This window comes from Sphaeramia orbicularis, chromosome 8 (assembly GCF_902148855.1).
Source record: "Sphaeramia orbicularis chromosome 8, fSphaOr1.1, whole genome shotgun sequence".
NCBI lineage: Eukaryota > Metazoa > Chordata > Actinopteri > Kurtiformes > Apogonidae > Sphaeramia > Sphaeramia orbicularis.
The window spans coordinates 1690931-1702779 of NC_043964.1; the positions used below are offsets into that span (position 1 = coordinate 1690931).

General features: G+C 42.0%; 1 pseudogene; it reads left to right on the forward strand.

The window, feature by feature from the left end:
* The first annotated feature begins 511 nt into the window (after nt 1-511).
* LOC115424093 (uncharacterized) lies at nt 512-1430 on the forward strand (annotated as a pseudogene).
* The last annotated feature ends 10419 nt before the right edge of the window (nt 1431-11849 follow it).

Consider the following 11849-nt stretch of genomic DNA (forward strand, 5'->3'; position numbering starts at 1 on the left):
AATGGCCGTAACTGCTTAAATGCCACCAGACTTCTCTAGTTCGGTAAACTATTACTGTAGTACAAACAAGACAGTTAGCTTTTGACTCTACAAGCTTAATTAAGTCAAACTAATTTAATTTTAATTGTGTAAAAACTACTCGGTCTGTGCTCGGTCCACTTCTGTCTTAAATGTTGACCCTTCAGACTTGGGTCCACTTCAGTCTTAAATTTTGACCCTCCAGACTTGGGTCCACTTCTGTCTTAAATGTTGACCCTTCAGACTTGGGTCCACTTCAGTCTTAAATGTTGACCCTTCAGACTTGGGTCCACTTCAGTCTTAAATGTTGACCCTTCAGACTTGGGTCCACTTCTGTCTTAAACGTTGACCCTTCAGACTTGGGTCCACTTCTGTCTTAAATGTTGTGTCTCTGTGTTTCAGTCATGGCGTTTCCTCGGACGTCCTCCATCGTGCTGTGGTTCTCACTCATCTTCTTTGTTTTGGACGACCTCGGCTGCTGAGTCAATGACCCTTCACCTGCTGACCTCTCAGCCCTTCGCAGGCTCAAAAGAGAGCTGGATGCAACCACCAAAGAACGGATCCAGAGTGGGTTCCAGGTGGGCATGGACACTCTGACCATGGTCACACAGGCGACGAACACATTCAAACCTAACCAGCTGGCATCGGTGTTCAAGGCCCTGGAAAACTTTGCCAGTTTGGCGCCGGTATCGGAAGTGTGGTCATCTCAATTGTCAACGTGGTTCTGGCCATCATCCCTCAGGAAAATGGCATCGAGGAGCTGAGGAACGGCTTCAGCGAGGTCAACCGGAGGCTGGACTCCCTGACCTTCCAGATATCCGACCTGTCCACAGACGTGGAGTGGTTCAACTTCGCCAGCGTCTACTCTCAAGATGAGACTCGCATCCTGAACGCCTGGAGGAAGTTCAGTGAGCTTGAGCAGAACCTCAGACTGGTGACGAGTGAAGAGGAGAAGCTGAGGCTGGCGGAGATCTTCGCCAACTTCTATGAGAATTCAGGGACTGAGGGCAGCGTGGCCAGCATCTACCATTACCTGACGGTCAACGGCACGTCTCTGAGCAGGAACATCAACATCCTGTTGAAGGACAAGTTCAAATGTGGCATCAAAGAGATAGGCCGCTATAACCTGTACCTGAGCAGTCTGCTGTGGAAGGGCATGTTCCTCAAAGCTCTACTGGAAACTCATCGGATTCAGCTCATCAGGTCAACAGGACGAACATAACCGCATGTTCAAGAACGTCTTCAAAGCTCAGAACGATGCTTTGCAGTACTGTCTGGACAAATTTTACGAGTACTTGGTTAAAGATGTGGAGGTGGTCAGCAAAAGATTCACCAAAGACCAAAAGAAGACATCGCTGCCAACGTCCGAAAGAATCTGGAAGAGAAGTACTACTGGTACAACTGGGCAGTGATAGTTTATGAGAAGAACAATGAGGCCAACTACAAACTTCTCTATGTGGCGTGTACCTGTGGGGGACCTGGTGGTGGCGGTGGGATACCCCACAAGGGAATCAACACATATGATTACGAAGTTTTGAGGGCTGATCAGAGATGCTTTACTATACCCAGTGTTCGGACCTTGGACAGAACGCCCTGGACTGTCAACTTTGGTTGTATACTGGAAAGTTCGTAAATCAGCCCGGGAGTTCAGACCCTGTGAAGGAAGTGGAATATAAAAGGTTTTCAGATTATGCCACAGTTTTGCATTATTTCTATGGTGATGCTCCAGTGATGTCGCCATGGCCTCGTGACAACAAGGTGGAGTGCACCCTCAATGGTTACAGGTACAAGGTGAACGTCTACCTGTCCAGACGGCTGCCGGTTTGTTCCTCACCTGACACCTGTCTGAACGGAGGCGTATGCAGGCGGCTGATGGACTCCAATGAACACCTATGTGACTGTCGTGATGGTTACTATGGAAACAGATGTGAAAGCAGCACCAGCATCTACCACAACATTGACATCGGTTCCCTGGTGCCGGACGTAACCACCCTCAACACCAAACTGGACCAAATCCTTGACACCCGTCTGAAGCAGATAGAGGACAAGCTGGACCAGGTCCTGAGGACATGTCCAGCCCACTAACGAAGACCTGAACACACATCAACAACATCCACCGTCACCGTCGGAGGTTCCAGGTCCTGACCCACTGGGACGTTTATGTCACATGGGAAAGCCTGTGATAATAGGAGTTATTATGGGATGGATGTGTGGTGTGAATATGTCCAACAGATGAATAAATAAACATCAGTGAGTTGGTCCAGTTCAAACAGTGGCTCCACCGGGTCTCTTTGTGTCTCTTGTGTCTCTTTGTGTCATTCCACTCATCACACACTTGGTTTGGAACACATTTATATAAATATGGGGACAGTTTAGCTCAGATGGACCAAAGGGACTGTTCAGGGGTTTGTTTGATTTGGATTCTTTCCTGTTGATGAAGATCAGATGAGTCTGAAAAAACGCAGAAAACAGTCCAACCGTCCTGAACAGTCTCTAGAAGAACATCTGCTTCAATAGGAGCTCCAGTGGAGTTGATATCATGTAAGAACCCGTTAGTGTTGGTGTTGTCCAGACTGTCCCCGTAGATCTGTGGGATTCAGCCTAGACCACACCAGGCCCTGGGCCCAAACCCAAACACTGAACACATACTGATGTGAACAGGTCTGACAGCGTCCACATCCAGTAGAAGTGGACACCTGTGTCTGAAAGGCCCTCAGTAGGACAAATGTGGACAGGTTTGAAACCCACAGGACAAATATGGAGTCCAAAAAAAGGGCCTTTTTGAACAAAGGCCCAAATTTACCCCAAAATGATTGGACGGTAAAAATGTCAGCGCTAATCTAGAGTCAATGTCATCCTGAACCAAGGTGTCAACGGTCCGCCTCCACGACAACGTTTGGATTAAAATATTAAAAAATGACATTTTTTCACCAAAAAAAAATAGTCTGATTGTAAAAGTGTGAAATCTGCACATCAGTGTAAAAGAAAGAAGACAATCTGCACTGACAGACGACAGACGGACAGGTGACAGACTGTTAAGGTGGTTCTGTTTTGAAGGAGGTGCTTCTGTTAAGGTGGAAGCACCGTCAGTGGGAACGTTAGCATTGGCAGTGGAGGCTACATTTCTGCCGTCGCCGCTGCTCCAAACCTCTGTTGCAGTAGATCCGCCAGCGTCCGTCCTCCCACCGATGTGGACAAGTTCTGGGTGCAGACCCTGGACACCTGTCTGCTGGACTACCTGTCCACCGTACGCTCCCTAGAGGACGCCAACGCCGAGCTGGAGCTGAAGATCAGGCAGTGGGTGGAGAGCGGAGACTCCGCCTCCAGAGACTACAGCCTGCTTCCAAACCATGTCCATCATCAGGTCCAAGGTGAGTCCACAACAGACCCACATCCACACACACAAACAACACATCTGGACGTATGTCCATCAGGAGGACGTGGTTGTCTGATGTGTGTTTGTCGTCTGCAGATCCAGACCGTCGTCCAGGTGTACAGATCCATGGGCGACGCCCACATGGCTGATGAACACCTGAAGAACAAGTGAGTCCAAACACAGGTTATAGGAGTTCCAGACGACTGCACTGTCAGATGTTTGTCCTCATGAGTTCAGATCAGTTGAGCGTCTGCAGTTCGGTTGTGTATATTATGTAAGTATTTATTTGTATATTTATATGTATATTTATGTGTGTATTTATGCGTATATTATATGTATTTTATGTGTATATTTATATGTATATTTATGTGTATTTATGCATATATTTATATGTATATTTATGTGTATATTTATGTAAGTATTTATTTGTATATTTATATGTATATTTATGTGTGTATTTATATGTATATTTATGTGTATATTTATGTAAGTATTTATTTGTTATTTATGTGTATATTTATGTGAGTATTTATATGTATATTTATATGTATATTTATGTGTATATTATCTGTATATTATGTGAGTATTTATTTGTATATTTATATGTATATTTATGTGTAATTTATGTAAGTATTTATTGTATATTATATGTATATTTATGTGTGTATTTATGTGTATTTATGTGTATATTTAGGTTCAGTTAGTAGCTCTGTGAGAGGATTCTCAGAATCTTTCAGAATACAGACACAGATGTGCAGGGTTCTCAAACTCCTGTTCTTTCAGGTTCCACATTTAGTCTGATTTGATCTGCAGTGGACCCAACCAGTCAAATAAGAACAGAAGAACCTAGAAATAATGACAACTCCAAATTGTGTCTTGTTTTAGTGTAAAAAAACAACAAAAAACATTAAATGATCAAAATACTTACTTTTCTAAACTATCCAAATAAAAAAATGTAAATAACCTGAAAAAACTGAAATGTCTTCAGAAAAATCAGTTTAATTTAAAGTCTTCTGCCTCCACTTCTCATTTGTCCCTGTGCATTCTGGATCAGGGTCTGTATTCCTACAGATTCTCAGAATCCTCTCACAGCTCCTAACTGAACCTACAGATTCCAAACAGGAGTCTGATCTTAGGAGTGATTCCAGAACACTGTCAGAGAACTGTGAGCAAAGAATGGACAGAAACTCCTGTTAGTGAGGAGGTGTGGTCCACCTGCTGACAGGTATGAGTCATCATTCCATTCCATTTTAAATATTTTAATAAGGTTTTAAATATTTTAAATATTTGAATCAGGTTTTTCCAGGATTATCACAGATTTTCCCAGGATTATCTCTGGACCTGCTGCGGTGGTCCTGCCTCTCTCCTCCTTCATCATCATCACTCACTTATCCTCAACTGCCTCCATGTGTCTCCTACTACCCTTCTCCCCTTCTCCCCTTCTCCCCTTCTCCCCAGTCTCTATCTCTATCTCTCTCTTTTTCCTCCTTTCCTCTCTTCTTTAACCCTTCTCTCTCCTGTCACTCGTCCATCCTCCTCAGTCTGGTTCTGCTCCAGGTTTCTGCTGTAAAGGTCCTGTTTCCTTCCACTGTCACCATCACTAGTGTTTGCTCCTGGAGGATTCTGTTGGTTTCTGTAAATTGGCTTCAGTCTGGTTTGGACCAACTCTATGTATAAAATGTCATGAGAGAACTTTTCTGTTGTGATCTGACGCTATAAATAAAATTGATTGATTGAGTGATTTGATTGGTTTTCCGTGTAAATGGCTTTGGAAAAAAGCATCTGCCAAATGCATAACAAAAACATCATTTCAAAAGCTGTGATTGGTTGATCCTAAAAGCTAGAAAAAACTATACTTTTGGTGATAATGGACAAAGGATGGACCCTCAAATGGATAAACTGAATCACAGAATCTAATCTGATGAAAACTGTGGAATTGTAAATAATATTTCACATAAAAGAAAATATCTGTTCAATGAATAGTAAATTATACTGTAAAATTATCTGACAAAATGTGTGAAAAAACTCAGGCCCACTGGCACAGGATTCACATAGTGATAGTTCTATTTATTTTATATGGACGAACTGTGCAGGATCGATCGACCTGCTCTGAAGTCATGAGGAATGCTGAGGCCCGGCTGGATCAAAAAAAAAGTTCTAATTAATTTAAGCAGAAATCCAATCATTTTTCCCCGTTTAATTCTGTTCCTGCAGCTGGAGCCACTCCGGTCTAATCTGGTCCACTCCGGTCTAATCTGGTCCACTCTGGTCCACTCCGGTCTAATCTGGTCTAATCTGGTCTAATCTGGTCCTTCGCAGTCCAAACATCCTTCCAGGGCCCAGACTCAGGACTGAATGAACTGATAAAGGACAGAAGTGTGAGTCTCTTATTTTTCAGACACAAACAGACTTTCAAGGACTCACCACAAACAAGCATCCCCCCCCCATCTCCGTCTGCCTCACAACATTCTTCTTCTCTTCCTGTCCCCCTCCCACAACCAAATCCATTGAAAAAGTTCCATCTCGTGACCACATGGACTGTGTTTAGAATGTCTTCTGTCTTATGGATGTGCTTACATTTTCTTCACTGTAATTCTTTCGAAGGATTTGTGTTGGATGCATGAGCACGCAGCGACCGGCAGTGAGCGAGAGAGACAGAGAGAGAGAGAGAGAGAGAGAGAGAGCTGCAAAACAAACCTGCCCACAGGTACAAATAAAGTCACCTTGAACCTTGCTTATATTAATTGGCATGTTGGTAATTTATGCACTTTCAACTTTCAACTCAGTTTGGTCTTAACAAGGGTAAAGTGTCTGAGCTTTCATCAGTGTCTGTGATTACTGAGCGTCCTCAGGAGGTCATGACCCTGCAGATGGAGGGTTGGGACTAACCCTAACCCTAACCCAAACCCTAACCCTGAAGGTGGAGGGTTGGGACTAACCCTAACCCTAACCCAAACCCTAACCCTGCAGATGGAGGGTTGGGACTAACCCTAACCCAAACCCTAACCCTGAAGGTGGAGGGTTGGGACTAACCCTAACCCTGCAGATGGAGGGTTGGGACTAACCCTAACCCTATCCCTAACCCTGCAGATGGAGGGTTGGGACAGACCCTAACCCTAACCCTGCAGATGGAGGGTTGGGACAGACCCTAACCTAACCCTAACCCTAACCCTGCAGATGGAGGGTTGGGACAGACCCTAACCCTAACCCTGCAGATGGAGGGTTGGGACAGACCCTAACCCTAACCCTAACCCTGCAGATGGAGGGTTGGGACAGACCCTAACCCTAACCCTGCAGATGGAGGGTTGGGACAGACCCTAACCCTAACCCTAACCCTGCAGATGGAGGGTTGGGACAGACCCTAACCCTAACCCTGCAGATGGAGGGTTGGGACAGACCCTAACCCTAACCCTGCAGATGGAGGGTTGGGACAGACCCTAACCCTAACCCTAACCCTGCAGATGGAGGGTTGGGACAGACCCAGGTCATCACTGCTGCACTGGTGCATTTTCCCTGTTGTCAAATCCCTCAGTGTTGGGATGACTTTCATTTGGGTGGTGTTGCATTGTGGTGTTGGGTTGGAGAAGTAAGAGCATCTGGAATGAGATCAACCACAAACAGGATTCCTGCACGATCCACACTGTAAAAAGTATCTATAATTTAACATAATTTTCACTGTTTATTTGACAGATTTTTCCTGTATTTTTAAGATTCTGTTGGTTTCTGTAAATTGGCTTAGAGTCTGGTTTGGACCAACTCTACATATAAAGTGTCATGACAGAACTTTTTGTTGTGATCTGGCGCTAAATAAAGATAAGATTGATTGAGTGATTGATTGGTTTTCCCCTGTAAGTGGCTTTGGAAAAAAGCGTCTGCCATGCATAGAAAAAAAAAAAAAATACAGGAAATATCAATGAAATGACAAAACTAGACTGATTTTACATGTCAAATGTAAAATAACATGAAAAAACTGTAACTGTGAATAGACAGAAAATTTCCATTTTTTTTTTAAAGAAATTTTTCTTTCTTTTTTTTTTTTTACAGAAAAATACAGTTAAAATACATATGGAACTAAAACTACAAAAACCCACGAATATACAAGAGAACATCTGGAGAAGAACTGTCCACTGGAGTGAACACTGTGCATGAAAGGGATAGAATAATAATGAATATATCTGTAAATCAACACCATATTTACGTTCATCATCATGTTCATGAAAGGACTTCTCGTGTCTTCTTGGAATAATAAATAAAAAATCATTGCATTTGTGATTTAATGGAAAACCAACATTACGCACTTCTGTTTTTAGTAAATATGGGTGAAGTTTTGCGTATACTGTTTGTCTAATGGAAAAGTATCTAATGTGAATTAAAAATAAATGTCCCTGTTAAATAAACCAATAAAATAGAGTCCAATAATATTCAAATGTATAGAATATTATACCATTTGAACTTATGGTGCATAATGACTATCAGTACACATCAATAAATGTGAGTCCTGATTGGTTGATTTAAATTCTTAGTTGCATTGAGGCTGATGAAACCACAGTCGTTTCCTGTGGTTCAGGATGTTCAGGTCGTTAGCGTTCATCAGGTTCACTGCCATGGTTCCCTCACCTGGATGGAAGCAGTCAGGTGGGCTTTGAAAGGAGCTGGAGCTTCCAGGTCAGCTGGATGTGGATGCCTGGTTGTCTGACATGCATCCCATTTAGTTTTTGGCAGCCCCCCCCCCCCCCCCCCCCCCCCTTAGAATCCCTTTAGGAAGGCCCTTTTTGCTTTTGCTGTCTTTTTTCGGTTTTTGTGCAGTTAGTTTCCCAAACTGCGACTCTAGTGTAATCTGTCTCATGTACAAAGTCTGCAGGTGGTTCATCCTTGAGCTAAAGACGATAACAAAAGCAGGATGACACTAATGTTAAAGCAGGTGAATAACTGCATATGCTGAGGTCAGAATGGGTTTACGCTGCCAACAGTAAAGATAAATAAATACTGATAAACCTTTCCTCAGCGTTTTAATTTCCCGTCAGTCATCGACGTAAAGACAGAAGGTGACGGACGCTGGAGGATGACAGCCTTCATGGAGGTGTTTTTGTGCTCCAAGGTGAATAAAGCCAAAGGATTTGACAACGTTCACATTCAGACGGGTCACCTGTGATTGGGACTGATCAGGACTGAAGTGGATCTGTCTTCCAGTGGAGGCTGATCAATAGGAGGCTCCACCCACTTCCAATTAACCAGATCAGACTGTGTACAGCTGCAGGATGTGCTGTTTCTACACTTCAATAAACTCTAAGGCTCGGGCCTATACTTTGGTGATTTGTGAACCGCATCAGATTACATTTGGCTGCATTACACTCCTGTCACTTACTTGAGTTCTACTATTAACCCAATAACGCCAAATGTATCAGATTTGAATCATGAGTTTTGAAGCCTCTACATGATCAGTGTGTTTGTGTTTTTTCTTGAAAAACCTGATGTATACAATTAGATACATGCAATACACAGATAATCCACCAGGGGGAGGAGTTCATTCACCAGAGGCCTTTAGTGACACTACCAGACTGACTAACTGAGGAAGGACTGGGAGCATTTAGAAAAGGAATTAACCATTTATCAAAGGTTTGTGTTATATTAAGTTTTGTTTGTTCAAAAATAATAATATTTGAGCTTTTTACCTGATGTATCAAATATGATACAAAATTGAAACTCATACATGGAAATGATATTGGAAAAAATTTTTTTTGGTTGTTCAGAAGGACCAATAAAGGCTCCAATTTCAAAGAACTGGAATTTTCTGTCAATGATTTAATGGTTCAGGCTTTACATCACAGGTGTCAAACATGCGTCCCGGGGGCCACAACCGGCCCACCAAAGTGTCCAATCTGGCCCCTGGGATGAATTTGTGAAATGCAAAATTTATACTGAAGATATTATGATAAAGGATGTGAAAATCATTTTAGGTCAATTCAATATGAAGTGGATCAGACCAGTAAAATACTATCCTAACAACCTAAAAATAATGAAAAATGCTAATTTTGTCTTTTTTTTTAGTGTAAAAAAGTTAAATTACACAAAGAAAAAATTTACAGACTATCCTTTTACAAAAATGTGATAACCTGAAAATATGAACAATATGAAATTTCTTAAGAGACATATTTAGAATTTTACCGATATTCTGCCTTTTACTAAATATTTTGTATATTTGTAAATCCACTGTGATCTGTAAGTTATGATGCACATGTATAAATGATAAACTAAGGCATAATATCGATAAAATTGCACTGATTTTTCTTTAAAATTTTCAGGTTGTTCATATTTGTTCATGTTATGTTCAAGTACAGTTCGCAGATGTAAACATTTTCATTATGGAATTTGACTTTTTTCCTCAAAAACAGAGAGAAAACTTTGGAGTTGATATTATTTCTAAGTCTTTTCCTCCTTTCTATTATTTGACTGGTCCAGCCCACTTTAGATCAGATTAGACTGAATGTGGCCCCTGAAAGAAAAGGAGTTAGACAGCCCTGCTTTACAGGGTGAAGAAAAAACTGTCAGACTTTCTTTGCATTCATTTCCCTTCCAGTTTCTATAATATTCAATCCAATACCAGCATTATGGCAGACTTTGTAAATATTAGGTATTTGGTGGAACATGTGTGCTCTTTCTGTTAAACTGAACATCCGTCTACCTGCTGAAGCCTCCGTCAATCAGCATGAGAAACTCTCAGCTCGCTCTTAATCCTTTGAGCTTCCACTGAAATTCAGCGGGACCATTAAGGCTCGGGGGTCTGGTGTAATTCACAGTCCGAGCCCCCCCACCGAGGGGAACCCTGCGTGAAGCGGGCCATCCTTCTTTTCTGAGGGCGCCTCTGTCATGTGTCAGGATATCCAGGCGTTCAGACGGACCTTGTTACTGAAAAGCTCTCCTGTCTCGCCCACCCGCTCTCCTCCACTACCTGATTTCCAGGCGAAGGAAACGTCCAATTTCTGTGATATTTTACTTTTCAATGAAAGTGTCAGGGGGATGTGAAAAGGAGGAGATGCACCATAAATCCCCACTTTGGGAAAACAGGGAGCGGTGCATACGTGACTACGAAGGAGGCTGGATGTTTTATTCACAGCTTCTGATGTGTCAGACAGTTCACCTCTGAGTTCGATGTGGATGAGGAAAAAGAAGACGGTCCATGACGGAAACCCTTTATTTACATTTAGAGGGTTGTGTTTTTTGCAGATAAAATATATCTTTATAGCAGTTAATGTGCATCTCAGGTTATGAAACGTCCATGTTATTATTTCAGGCAGATTTCAAGATTCAACCCTCTGGTATCCAGGTGTGCCTTTTACGCACACTTTGCACTTCGTGTTAAAAAACTCATAATTTTTCACAATTTAAATAAGGTTAGAATTCAAAAGTTGTTCATTTTCACATTATCTTTAAATTCTGTCCACCAACTCAAATGTGCACATTGTAAACAAAAGAAAATGACCAGACTAGCATCGTCTGCCAAGTGTGCATAAAACGCACCATGTTTTCCATTTGATCTGTATGATCAGGGCTGAGCTGGATTTACAAAAATAAAATCAAATTAGAGCAGAAAAAAATCAATACATAAAATTTAATAGTTTGATTTATAGGTGTGCATTTTACGCACACTTGGTGACAGATGCTAGTATTTTTGAACATTTGACCTAGCGCCAAAAATAATAATGCAAATTAACCAATGTGGAGTTAATCACTGACATATGCCAGGAGGAAAAAATCTAATAATATGTGATCCACTTTTATGTATAGGGTCTGATCTGATAAATGACACAAATCATACAAATAAAATATTTTAATTCAGTATTTCTTAGTGTGTGTGTGTGTGTGGTGAGAGAGAGAGAGAGAGAGGAGGGAGAGAGAGAGAGAGGTAAATTAGTGTTGTTATTGTACTTTGGTCAGATCAGTGTGACAGCTGTCCTCTTCTGTAACGTTGTTGTAGCAGGAACATCTAAATCTTACCTGGACACAGAAATGCTATGTTTTGATTGGCTGTTCAGTAGCTGTATTCTTTTTATTTGACTAACCTTCTGAAGCCTTCAGTGAACCCACTTGATTCCTACCTGTTCCTCTGTTCTAAAAAAATAGTGGCACGACTTGGTGGGCGTTACCATGTCTGTGTGAGAAATCCAAGGTGTGAGCATGTGAAGGGGTTGAAATGCATCTGTTTCACACCCAAAGCATGAGACTGGAGAGCCCTTATGTTGTTTAGCTTTGTTCACCCTGAAGTCCCCACTGATCTGGCTTGGCGGAGGTCTGCGCTGTCTTTTCTAGAAAAGCACTCGTAGAGCACAGACCTCTGCCAAGGCAGATCAGTGCCCCACCCCTGATCCCCACCAAAATAGTATCATTTGTTCCTTGTGCCAGTATCAACATTTCCTGAAATTTTCATCCAAATCCGTCCATAACTTTGAGTTATCTT